Source organism: Oncorhynchus mykiss, chromosome 14 (assembly GCF_057628025.1).
Source record: "Oncorhynchus mykiss isolate SJ-2025 chromosome 14, ASM5762802v1, whole genome shotgun sequence".
Lineage (NCBI taxonomy): Eukaryota > Metazoa > Chordata > Actinopteri > Salmoniformes > Salmonidae > Oncorhynchus > Oncorhynchus mykiss.
The window spans coordinates 6,220,129-6,231,005 of NC_143035.1; the positions used below are offsets into that span (position 1 = coordinate 6,220,129).

The window sequence follows — 10,877 nt, forward strand, 5'->3', positions numbered from 1 at the left end:
CACAGGCCACAATCAACAGGCTGATCAACCCTATGCGAAGGAGATGTGTCGTGCTGCAAATGGTGGTCACACCAGATAATGACTGGTTTTCTGATCTACGCCCCTACTTTTTTGTTAAAGGTGTCTGTGGCCAACAGATGGATATTTATATTCCCTGCCATGTGAAATGTATAGATTAGGGCCTATTGACTTTATTTTCATTGATTGATTTCCTAATATGAACTGTAACCCAGTAAAATCGTAGAAATTGTTCCATGTTGCATTAAAAAAAATTCTGTATTTCTGGCCAGACAGGATCAGATACATTGTACTACATATATTAAGACAGATGGGCGCTGTTTGGCTATCTCGTATGGAGAGTGATCCATGCCAAAATTAAACCTAGTGAAGCTACTGATACCTCTCACCAAGTCACCTAACGTCTTCATAGCGCCATAGGATACTGCTATGAATTAACATTGACTGTCAATGCAGCCAAGTTTTTTGTAAGGCATTAAAACTGCTGACTCGTTCACGTCACGTGACACGTACACATCATGTGAGGAGGGGGATTACACGTTGGTGAGGCGGGGGATTTATTTAAGATGCTCTTTGAAGAGGTAGGGTTTCAGGTGCTTTCGGAAGATGGGCAGGGACTCTGCTCTTCTAGCTTCAGGGGGAAGCTGGTTCCACCATTGTGCTACCAGGACAGATAAGTGCTTGGACTGGGCTGAGCGGGAGCTACCTCCTATAGGGGTTGGAGGGCCAAGAGACCAGAGGTGGCAGAACAGATTGCTCGGGTTCGTGTGTAGGGTTTGAGCATAGCTTGAAGGTAGCGAGGGGCAGTTCCTCTTACTGATTCGTAGGCAAGCGCCATGGTCTTTTATGGATGTGCGCTTCGACTGGAAGCTAGTGAAGTGTGCAGAGGAGTGGGGTGACATAGGTGAATTTGGGAAGGTTGAAATCCAGACGGGCTGCAGCGTTCTTAAAAAGTTGCAGGAGTTTGATGGTACAAGCGGATAGCCCAGCCAACAGAGAGATGCAGTAGTCCAGATGGGAGATGACAAGTACCAGGATTAGAACCTTCACCTCTTCCTGTGTGATGTAGGGTTGTACCCTACGGATGTTGTAGAGCATGAATCTGCAGGAGTGAGTCATTGCTTTGATGTTTGCAGAGAACGACAGGGTGTTGTCCAGTGTCACGCAAAGGTTCTTTGCACTCTGGGAGGGTAAACTGTGGAGTTGTCAACCTTGATGAGAGGTGATGAAAGGTCTTTGAGCAAGAGCCTTCCCCGGGAGGAAGAGCAGTTCAATTTTTTCGGGGTTGACCTTGAGGTGGTGGGCCGACATCCAAGCTGAGATATACAGTTGAAGTCAGACGTTTATATACACCAAATACATTTAAACTCAATTTTTCACAATTCCTGACATTTAATCCAAGTTAAAATTTTAGGTCAGTTAGGATTACCATTTTATTTTAAGAATAGATTAGGGCCTAATGACATGGTTCAATTCTCGGGACGACTCTTTTCTCTGTATATATCAATGATGTTGCTCTGACTCTTTGATCCACCTCTACGAAGACGACACCATTCTGTATACATCTGGCCCTTTTTGGGACACTGTGTTGTTACCAAAGCCCCGTATACTATCCACCACTGCGACCTGTATGCTCTCGTTGGCTGGTCCTCGCTACATATTCGTTGCCAAACGAAATGGCTCCAGGTCATCTATAAGTCTTCGCTAGGTATAGCTCCACCTTATCTCAGCTCACTGGTCACCATAGCAACACCCACCCGTAGCACGCACTCCAGTCACCCCCAAAGCTAACACCTCATTTGGCCGCTTTTCCTTCCAGTTCTCTGCTCTCAATGACTGTAATGAATTGCAACAACGTTGGAGACATATCTCCCTCACTAACTTTAAGTGTCAGCTGTCAGAGCAGCTTACTGATCGCTGCAGCTGTAACACAGCCATCTGTAAAAAGCCCATCCAACCAACTACCTACCTCATCCCCATATTTGTTTTTGTTTTTCTGCTCTTTTGCACACCAGTATTTCTACTTGCACATCCTCATCTGCACATATATGACTCCAGTGTAAATTGCTAAATTGTAATTACGTCGCCAAGATTGGCCTATTTATTGCCTTTCCTCCTTACTTCATTTTACACACTGTATACAGATTTTTCAATTGTGATATTGACTGTATGTTGGTTTATCATGTGTGTAACTCTGTATTGTTGTTTTTCTCGCACTGCTTTGCTTTATCTTGGCCAGGTTGCAGTTGTAAATGAGAACGTGTTCTCAACTGGCTTACCTGGTTAAATAAAGGTGAAATAAAAATAATAATAAAATAAAAATTTTATTTTGACACAACTGGAAGTATGCTTAGAGTCATTGACCATTTGGAAGACACATTTGAGACCAAGCTTTAACTTCCTGACTGATGTCTTGAGATGTTGCTTCAAAATTTCCAAATAATTTTCCTAACTGATGATGGCATCTATTTGTGAAGTGCACCAGTCCCTCCTGCAGCAAAGCATCCCCACAGCATGATGCTGCCACCCCCATTCTTCACGGTTGGGATGGTGTTCTTCGGCTTGCAAGCCAGCTTGTACCTGTTTCCTCCAGCATCTTCACAAGGTCCTTTGCTGTTGTTCTGTGATTGATTTGCACTTTTCGCACCAAAGTACTTTCATCTCTAGGAGACAACAGGCATCTCCTTCCTGAGCGGTATGGCGGATGCATGGTCCCATGGTGTTTATACCTGCGTACTGTTGTTTGTACAGATGAACGTGGTACCTTCAGGCACTTGGAAATTGCTCCCAAGGATGAACCAGACTTGTGAAGGTCTATAATTTTTTTCTGCAGTCTTGGCTGATTTCTTTAGATTTTCCCATGATGCCAAGCAAAGAGGCACTGAGTTTGAAGGTAAGCCTTGAAATACATTCACAGGTACACCTCCAATTGACTCAAATTATGTCATTTAGAAACGTATAAAGCCATGACATAATTTTCTAAGCTGTTTAAAATTAGTCAATTTAGTGTATGTAAACTTCTAACCCACTGGAATTGTGATACAGTGAAATATAAGTGAAATAATCTGTCTGTAAACAATTGCTGGAAAAATTAATTGTCATGCACAAAGTAGATGTCCTAACCGACAAGCCAAAACTATAGTTTGCTAACAAGAAATTTGTGGAGTGGTTGAAAACCTAGTTTTAATGACTCCAACCTAAGAATATGTAAACGTCCAAATTCAGCTGTCCATATGAGATGAGTAATGCAAAATATGTAAGCATTTTTAAAGTGACTAGTGTTCCATTTTTAAAGTGGCCAGTGATTTCAAGTCTATGTACACTGCTCAAAAAAATAAAGGGAACACTAAAATAACACATCCTAGATCTGAATGAATGAAATATTCGTATTAAATACTTTTTTCTTTACATAGTTGAATGTGCTGATGTTACGCCCCTGAAAACAGGGGAGAAATAACCACGAGAGTGATACGGTGTTGTTTTCTCAATTTAACTTTTAGTTGAATGAGAAAAGACGGCGATTTCCCCAGGAATATGGGTGGAGACCAGAGCAATCGATCTCAGGCTCATAGATTAAGAGCATTTCGTAGATCACAGATTAACACTTTTAGGCACCACAAAATAAAGTAATCAATATAACGTTTACACATTACTCTCACAATTCGTACCCTTTGTACGCTTGACGGATTTTAACTTAATACAATTATATGAATGTTATCAATCTCTATGAACTAATACTGCATGCATCTTTTTAACCTTAGATGTTTTAAGATCCTCACATACTATGAACTCACTAATACTTTTTAATGTATAACAGGCTATGAATACTTCCTTTAACCTGTCACACTGGCAACAAAATCACACAAAAATTATCAATGGAAATCAAATGTATCAATTTATGGAGGTCTGGATTTGGAGTCACACTCAAAATTAAAGTGGAAAATCACACTACAGGCTGATCCAACTTTGATGTAATGTCCTTAAAACAAGTCAAAATGAGGCTCAGTAGTGTGTGTGGCCTCCACGTGCCTGTATGACCTCCCTACAACGCCTGGGCATGCTCCTGATGAGGTGGCGGATGGTCTCCTGAGGATCTCCTCCCAGACCTGGACTAAAGCATCCACCAACTCCTGGACAGTCTGTGGTGCAACATGGCATTGGTGGATGGAGCGAGACATGATGTCCCAGATGTGCTCAATTGGATTCAGGTCTGGGGAACGGGCGGGCCAGTCCATAGCATCAATGCCTTCCTCTTGCAGGAACTGCTGACACACTCCAGCCACATGAGGTCTAGTGTTGTCTTGCATTAGGAGGAACCCAGGGCCAACTGCACCAGCATATGGTCTCACAAGGGGTCTGAGGATCTCATCTCGGTACCTAATGGCAGTCAGGCTACCTCTGGCTGTGCGGCCCCCCAAATAAATGCCACCCCACACCATGACTGACCAACCGCCAAACCGGTCATGCTGGAGGATGTTGCAGGCAGCAGAACGTTCTCCACGGCGTCTCCAGACTCAGTCACGTCTGTCACATGTGCTAAGTGTGAACCTGCTTTCATCTGTGAAGAGCACAGGGCGCCAGTGGCAAATTTGCCAATCTTGGTGTTCTCTAGCAAATGCCAAACGTCCTGCACGGTGTTGGGCTGTAAGCACAAACCCCACCTGTGGACATCGGGCCCTCATACCACCCTCATGGAGTCTGTTTCTGACCGTTTGAACAGACACATGCACATTTGTAGCCTGCTGGAGGTCATTTTGCAGGGCTCTGGCAGTGTTCCTCCTTGCACAAAGGCGGAGGTAGCGGTCCTGCTGCTGGGTTGTTGCCCTCCTACGGCCTCCTCCACGTCTCCTGATGTACTGGCCTGTCTCCTGGTAGCGCCTCCATGCACTGGACACTACGCTGACAGACACAGCAAACCTTCTTTCCACAGCTAGCATTGATGTGCCATCCTGGATGAGCTGCACTACCTGAGCCACTTGTGTGGGTTGTAGACTCCGTCTCATGCTACCACTAGAGTGAAAGCACCGCCAGCATTCAAAAGTGACCAAAACATCAGCCAGGAAGCATAGGAACTGAGAAGTGGTCTGTGGTCACCACCTGCAGAACCACTCCTTTATTTGGGGTGTCTTGCTAATTGCCTACAATTTCCACCTGTTGTCTATTCCATTTGCACAACAGCATGTGAAATGTATTGTCAATCAGTGTTGCTTCCTAAGTGGACAGTTCAATTTCACACAAGTGTGATTGACTTGGAGTTATATTGTGTTGTTTAAGTGTTCCCTTTATTTTTTTGAGCAGTGTATATAGGCAGCAGCCTCTAATGTGCTAGTGATGGTTATTTAACAGTCTGATGGCTTTGAGATAGAAGCTGTTTTTCAGTCTCCTGCTCCCAGCTTTGATGCACCTGTACTGAGCCATCACCATCGGGCGGCAGGGTAGCCTAGTGGTTAGAGCATTGGACTAGTAACCGGAAGGTTTCAAATTCAAACCCCCGAGCTGACAAGGTACAAATCTGTCGTTCTGCCCCTGAACAGGCAGTTAACCCACTGTTCCTAGCCCGTCATTGAAAATAAGAATTTGTTCTTAATTGACTTGCCTAGTTAAATAAAATAGAAATCTGGATGATAGCGAGGTGAACAGGCAGTGGCTCGGTTGGTTGTTGTCCTTGATTATCTTTTTGGCCTTCCTGTGACATTGGGTGCTGTAGGTGTCCTGGAGGGAAGGTAGTTTGCCCCCGGTGTTGGGCAGACCGACAAGATGCTCTCCAGATCTCTGGAGAGCCCTGTGGATGCGGGCGGTGCAGTTCTGTACCAGGCAGTGATGCAGCCCGACAAGATGCTCTCAATTGTTCATCTGTAAAAGTTTGTGAGGGATTTAGGTGCCAATACAAATTTCTTCAGCGTCCTGAGGTTGAAGAGGCACTGTTGCTCCTTCTTAACCACACTGTCTGTGTGGGTGGACCATTTCAGCTTGTCAAAGATGTGTACGTCAAGGAAGTTGAAGTTTTCCACCTTCTCCACTGCGGTTCTGCCGATGTGGATAAAGGAGTGTTCCCTCTGCTGTTTCCTGAAGTCAACGGTCATCTTCTATGCTTTGTTGATGTTGAGTTAGAGGTTATTTTCCTGGCATCACACTCCCAAAGTCCTCACCTCCCTGTAGGCTGTATTGTCATTGTTGGTAGTCAAGCATACTACTGTTGTGTCGTCTGCAAACTTGATGGCTGAGTTTGAGGCGTGAGTGGCCATGCAGTCATGGGGAAACAAGGAGTCCTGGAGGGGGCTGAGCACACACCCTTGTGGGGCCCCAGTGTTGAGGATCAGCGAAGTGGAGGTGTTGTTTCCTACCTTCACCACCTGGTGGTGGCCAGTCAGGAAGTCCAGGACCCAGTTGCACAGGGCAGTGTTCAGACCCAGGGCCTCAAGCTTAATGATGAGCTTGGAGGGTACTATGGTGTTGAATGCTGAGCTATGGTAAATGAATAGGAGAGACCATGTGAGGATAGGACGGAGCCAAGTGACTTGGTGTATAGAGAGAAGAGGAGAGGCCCTAGAACCGAGCACTCTGTTTGGTAATGTTGTAAAAATTAGGATGTGTGTATTGAGTATAATTATTATTATTGTTTTTTAATCTGACAAGAAGGAGGGAATGGGTGTGTGGCAAAGACGCAATGAAGGCATGTTTCTGTCTCCAGACAAATCGTGCGCATTTATTGTGTCGTTGTGAGAATTGTATAGGCTACCCGTTTGTTAATGTTATATACAGTACCAGTCAAAATGTGTACTATTTTTTACATTGTAGAACAATAGTGAAGACATCAATACTATGAAATAACACATATGGAATCATGTAGTAACCAAAAAAGTGTTAAACAAATCAAAGTATATTTTATATTTGAAATTCTTCAAAGTAGCCTTGATGACAGCTTTGCACACTCTTGGCTCTGCCCCACCTGCCCTGAATGACAGGTCGCCACTAGACTGCACGAATGGTGAGCTAACGTTTACTAGCTGGATAGCCAGCTCACAAAGGACTTGTGAGCTCAATATTTTCCCATAAAAAACAATCGGTTTTGCTCCACGAGTGCATCTGTTGTACTGTACATGTCTAATCAAATGGCCTGTGAGGTCAGTTATGCATGTCATCCGGGATGGAAATGAAATGGTACCCTGTCACTGTTGGTCCCCTATTACTGTTGGTCCCCTATCACTGTTGGTCCCCTATCACAAATAGTACCCTAGATTGTCCTGATCATCTAGTTGAGCATTCCAGATAATTCCTCCATCCCAACAGAAATGTACAATCCACATAGTAGGATTTTAGATGTGCAAATAGACCAAAGCCCAGTCTATTTTACCATTACTATAGTCAAGTCTTTGGGTTATGGTATTTTAATATAGGTGTTACCGTTTTAGTAATACACCTAGCTAGCAAGTCAATTAAACTTTTTTTTTGTCTTTCAGATGGGCGGACCAGAAACCCAGTGACAACACCGCGGTCTGCAGCTGCCATTTTCCAGTGAGAAAGAGAAATGGCCCTGTATTTACCAGAAAAGATAGCTCATCCACCATGGCAGAAGAGGAAGATCCAGACTGTTGATTGGGAAACAAGAACAAACAATAAGGATTGGGTTTTAAGGGACCACTTGCCACGTTGCCCAAGGTGGGTTTGTGTTATAATAAACCATATGTTTTCTGTCCAGATAAAGACGGTGATAAACCATGGAAAAATACACTGACCAAATGTCTCTTTGCTTTCCAGTCCAACAGGAGTGCATCCCTCAGACCATCCGGTTCATGGACATCCTGTGCCAGTGTGATCGGAGCAAAGGCGTCCAGATGTGGAGACTACAGCACATCGAGCCTGTGGACCGACAGGTCAGTAAGTCATCAAATATGATACAATATTGTGTAAAACACAATAAATTCTCACTGTGCCCATGATAAAATCAACGTGAATTGTGTTTTACTGCTGAATGAAACTGAAGAGAGGCACTCAGACAAGCGTTTGTGATTGAACTTACGTTAACTACATTACTTTAGTTGGCTGCTTTCAGTAAAACTTCAATGTAAAATAACCTTCTCCGGGAGCCTATTGTTTGTGTATGATCTTTATTCATTGTTCACTTGTTTTTCAGCAATGTCAGGTAAAGGCAGGGATGACTAGGGCCTTCAGCAAATAAGACACAGGGGATAAGAAATAATTTGAACACAGATATAAAGTCCCACTGTGCCCACAATGAAGTTGGCTGCTTTGTGCACAACTTGTATGTAATATAACCTATTCCGGGAGCCTAGTGTGTGTTATTATGAACTGCTCTATGTGGAATATTTTGGGACCATTGGCTTCCCTGAAAACAGGTACTGACAGGAGGAGCAGTATGAGTCAGGGTTGGGGCGCTGTCCAACTGTTGCCTGCCTTATAGCCTCATGCTTCTCCACAGACAGCACCATGCCAGCCAGGCTGCCTGCATGACCCAGGTGCCCATGTTTTTAACAATGTCCGGTACAGACAGGGATGACAGGGAGACTGGGAAGAATTTATAGTGTACGTTCGCAATATCCCCCTATTTGCAAGCATGACCAATGGCATAGTACGTAATTGATATGTAAATTCAACCAACCCAATTGGAATACATAAACATGGAACACGTTTCTGCAGTGTCAAGGGGGAAAATAACCGACCCTTTTACACATGCAAAGTGTAATTAATAACTTCACATGTCACGTTCTGACCTTAGTTCCTTCGTTATGTCTTTGTTTTAGTATGGTATGGTCAGGGCATGAGTTGGGTGGGTTGTCTATGTTCATTTTTCTATAATTTGGGATTTCTGTGTTCGGCCTAGTATGGTTCTCAGTCAGAGTCAGCTGTCAATCGTTGTCCCTGATTGAGAATCATACTTAGGTAGCCTGGTTTCACTTTTTGAGTTGTGGGTGTTTGTCTTCTGTGTCAGTGCTTGTTTCCACACGGGATTGTTTCGTTTATTCACGTTTATTGTTTTGTTCCAGTGTTCTGTTGTGTTTTGATTAAACATGATGGACACTTACCGCGCGCATTGGTCCTCCGATCCTTCTCGCTACTACTCCTCAGAAGAGGAGGGCGAGATCTGTTACATCACCGTGCTCAAAGGGATACTCAATGTATGTATTTTATATTTTTACCCATAAACCAATAGGTGCCCTTTTTCGGGATGTCTCACGTCTCGAGCTGAAACTGACAGATTTTCATGGGATCTTCTAAATCATGCTAATTAGCTTTCCACAGAGCTGCAGAAATCCACTCTGGGGTTAAACGTTTTTCTAATTATCTACAGCTACTTTATTACTTGATTTCCTGACTACTGGTCACATTTTCAATGCTAATCCTGTAGAATCTTTAGCAACGGCGCTGGTCCCATGACTTTGTTTCTTTTCGAAAGCTTCCCGCGATAAATTATTATGCATGGAATGCTTACATTGTCCTAACCTGGACATCTTTAACCTGGGTCACAGAGACAGAGAGAAACAGAGAAGAGGGAAACATTACTCCTAATTACCAGGTCTTGAACAGGTCCAGCCGTCAACTGCCTCAGTTTACTGAGCTGGATTGGACACACATAGTTCCTGTCTCCTCTACTGACCTCTGGCTCAGAGTGATCCTCACCACTTCCCCTCTCTCCACCCATCTCCTCTCCATCACTACCATCCCTCCATGCAGTAGTCATCAGGCTCTCAGCGCCCAAACCATCCTGACAATCTCCAGGAGATCTGGGCTCTGCCTCCACATCCAACTCCTCGAACCACAGTAACATTGGAGGGTCACTGGGGATACTGCAACACATTTAACCAGTTGAGGGGATATCCATAGCCAGGTCCGCCTCAGTCTCATCCACAGGCCAGTCTGGGGTCTCCCCAGCTTGGATGACTGTGGACGTAGGGCTGGAGGTCAGACTGGGCTGGCTTTTATTATCGCTATAAGTTCATCCCATGCAAGCAGTATGGGGATGTGGAGCTAGTGGTTAGCTGGGGAAGGAGGGGGAATCCTGGGGTGCCCGTTGGGGAGCAAGCTGGTTTGGCTCTATGGAGGGAGGGCAGGAACTGGATTCAGACCTCCAACAGCCCTAATTCTGTCCCACTGCTAGGGGAGGTATGGGGGTAGACTGGATCCTGTTTGAGACTGTGTGTACTGGTGGGGAAGGTGGGGTAGTTCACTGAGTGACTGGTTGAGACATGGTGTTAGATCCTCATGTGCAGCTGGAGAGAGAGATATCCCAAAGGGGATGTGTGTAGGGGAATAACAGGCGTCGTTGTGCTGAGATTCATGTGCCCCCCCCAATCCTCAGAACCTGAGAGGGACCGGGTCTATATCATCTGGGACGTAGGGGCTGTCTACACTGTAAACATTTTAATCTTACTCAATGAGTAACTTCAACCTAGACACAGTCACAATGGAAAGAACAGGTGCAAATACTATCTGTACAATCTCTATTAGCTCAATTATCAGTCGTATATATGCATCGACTTCCAAACTCTCCAAAACAAATGGCAATATCCTTAGCAGGACAAGCATTTGCCCAGATGACTGTTTTAGTTTACTTGACGTTAATGTACTAACAGAAATTGGGAATGGCATCTAGAGGGGAATAAGGGAAACCAAGAATAGCAGAATTCACTGAGTCCAGATCAATCTGTCCTGACACAAGATGATACCAAACACATTTGATTTCAAATGGGTCTATGCCCTCCAGAATTAAATGCATAATGTCTTGTGGCATTTGTATGATATCAAAGGCTGGGAATTCAACTAACTTGCTCTTTCTATTGATCCCATATGTTGTTCTCAGGCTGTTGCGTAGCAAGTCCGTCTGTTCCTTTTCTATTTCA

At 44.4% G+C, this 10,877-nt stretch overlaps 1 pseudogene; it reads right to left on the reverse strand.

Moving 5' to 3' along the window:
• Positions 1-575: 575 nt before the first annotated feature.
• LOC149978256 (uncharacterized) lies at positions 576-6,101 on the reverse strand (annotated as a pseudogene).
• Between the last annotated feature and the right edge of the window lie 4,776 nt (positions 6,102-10,877).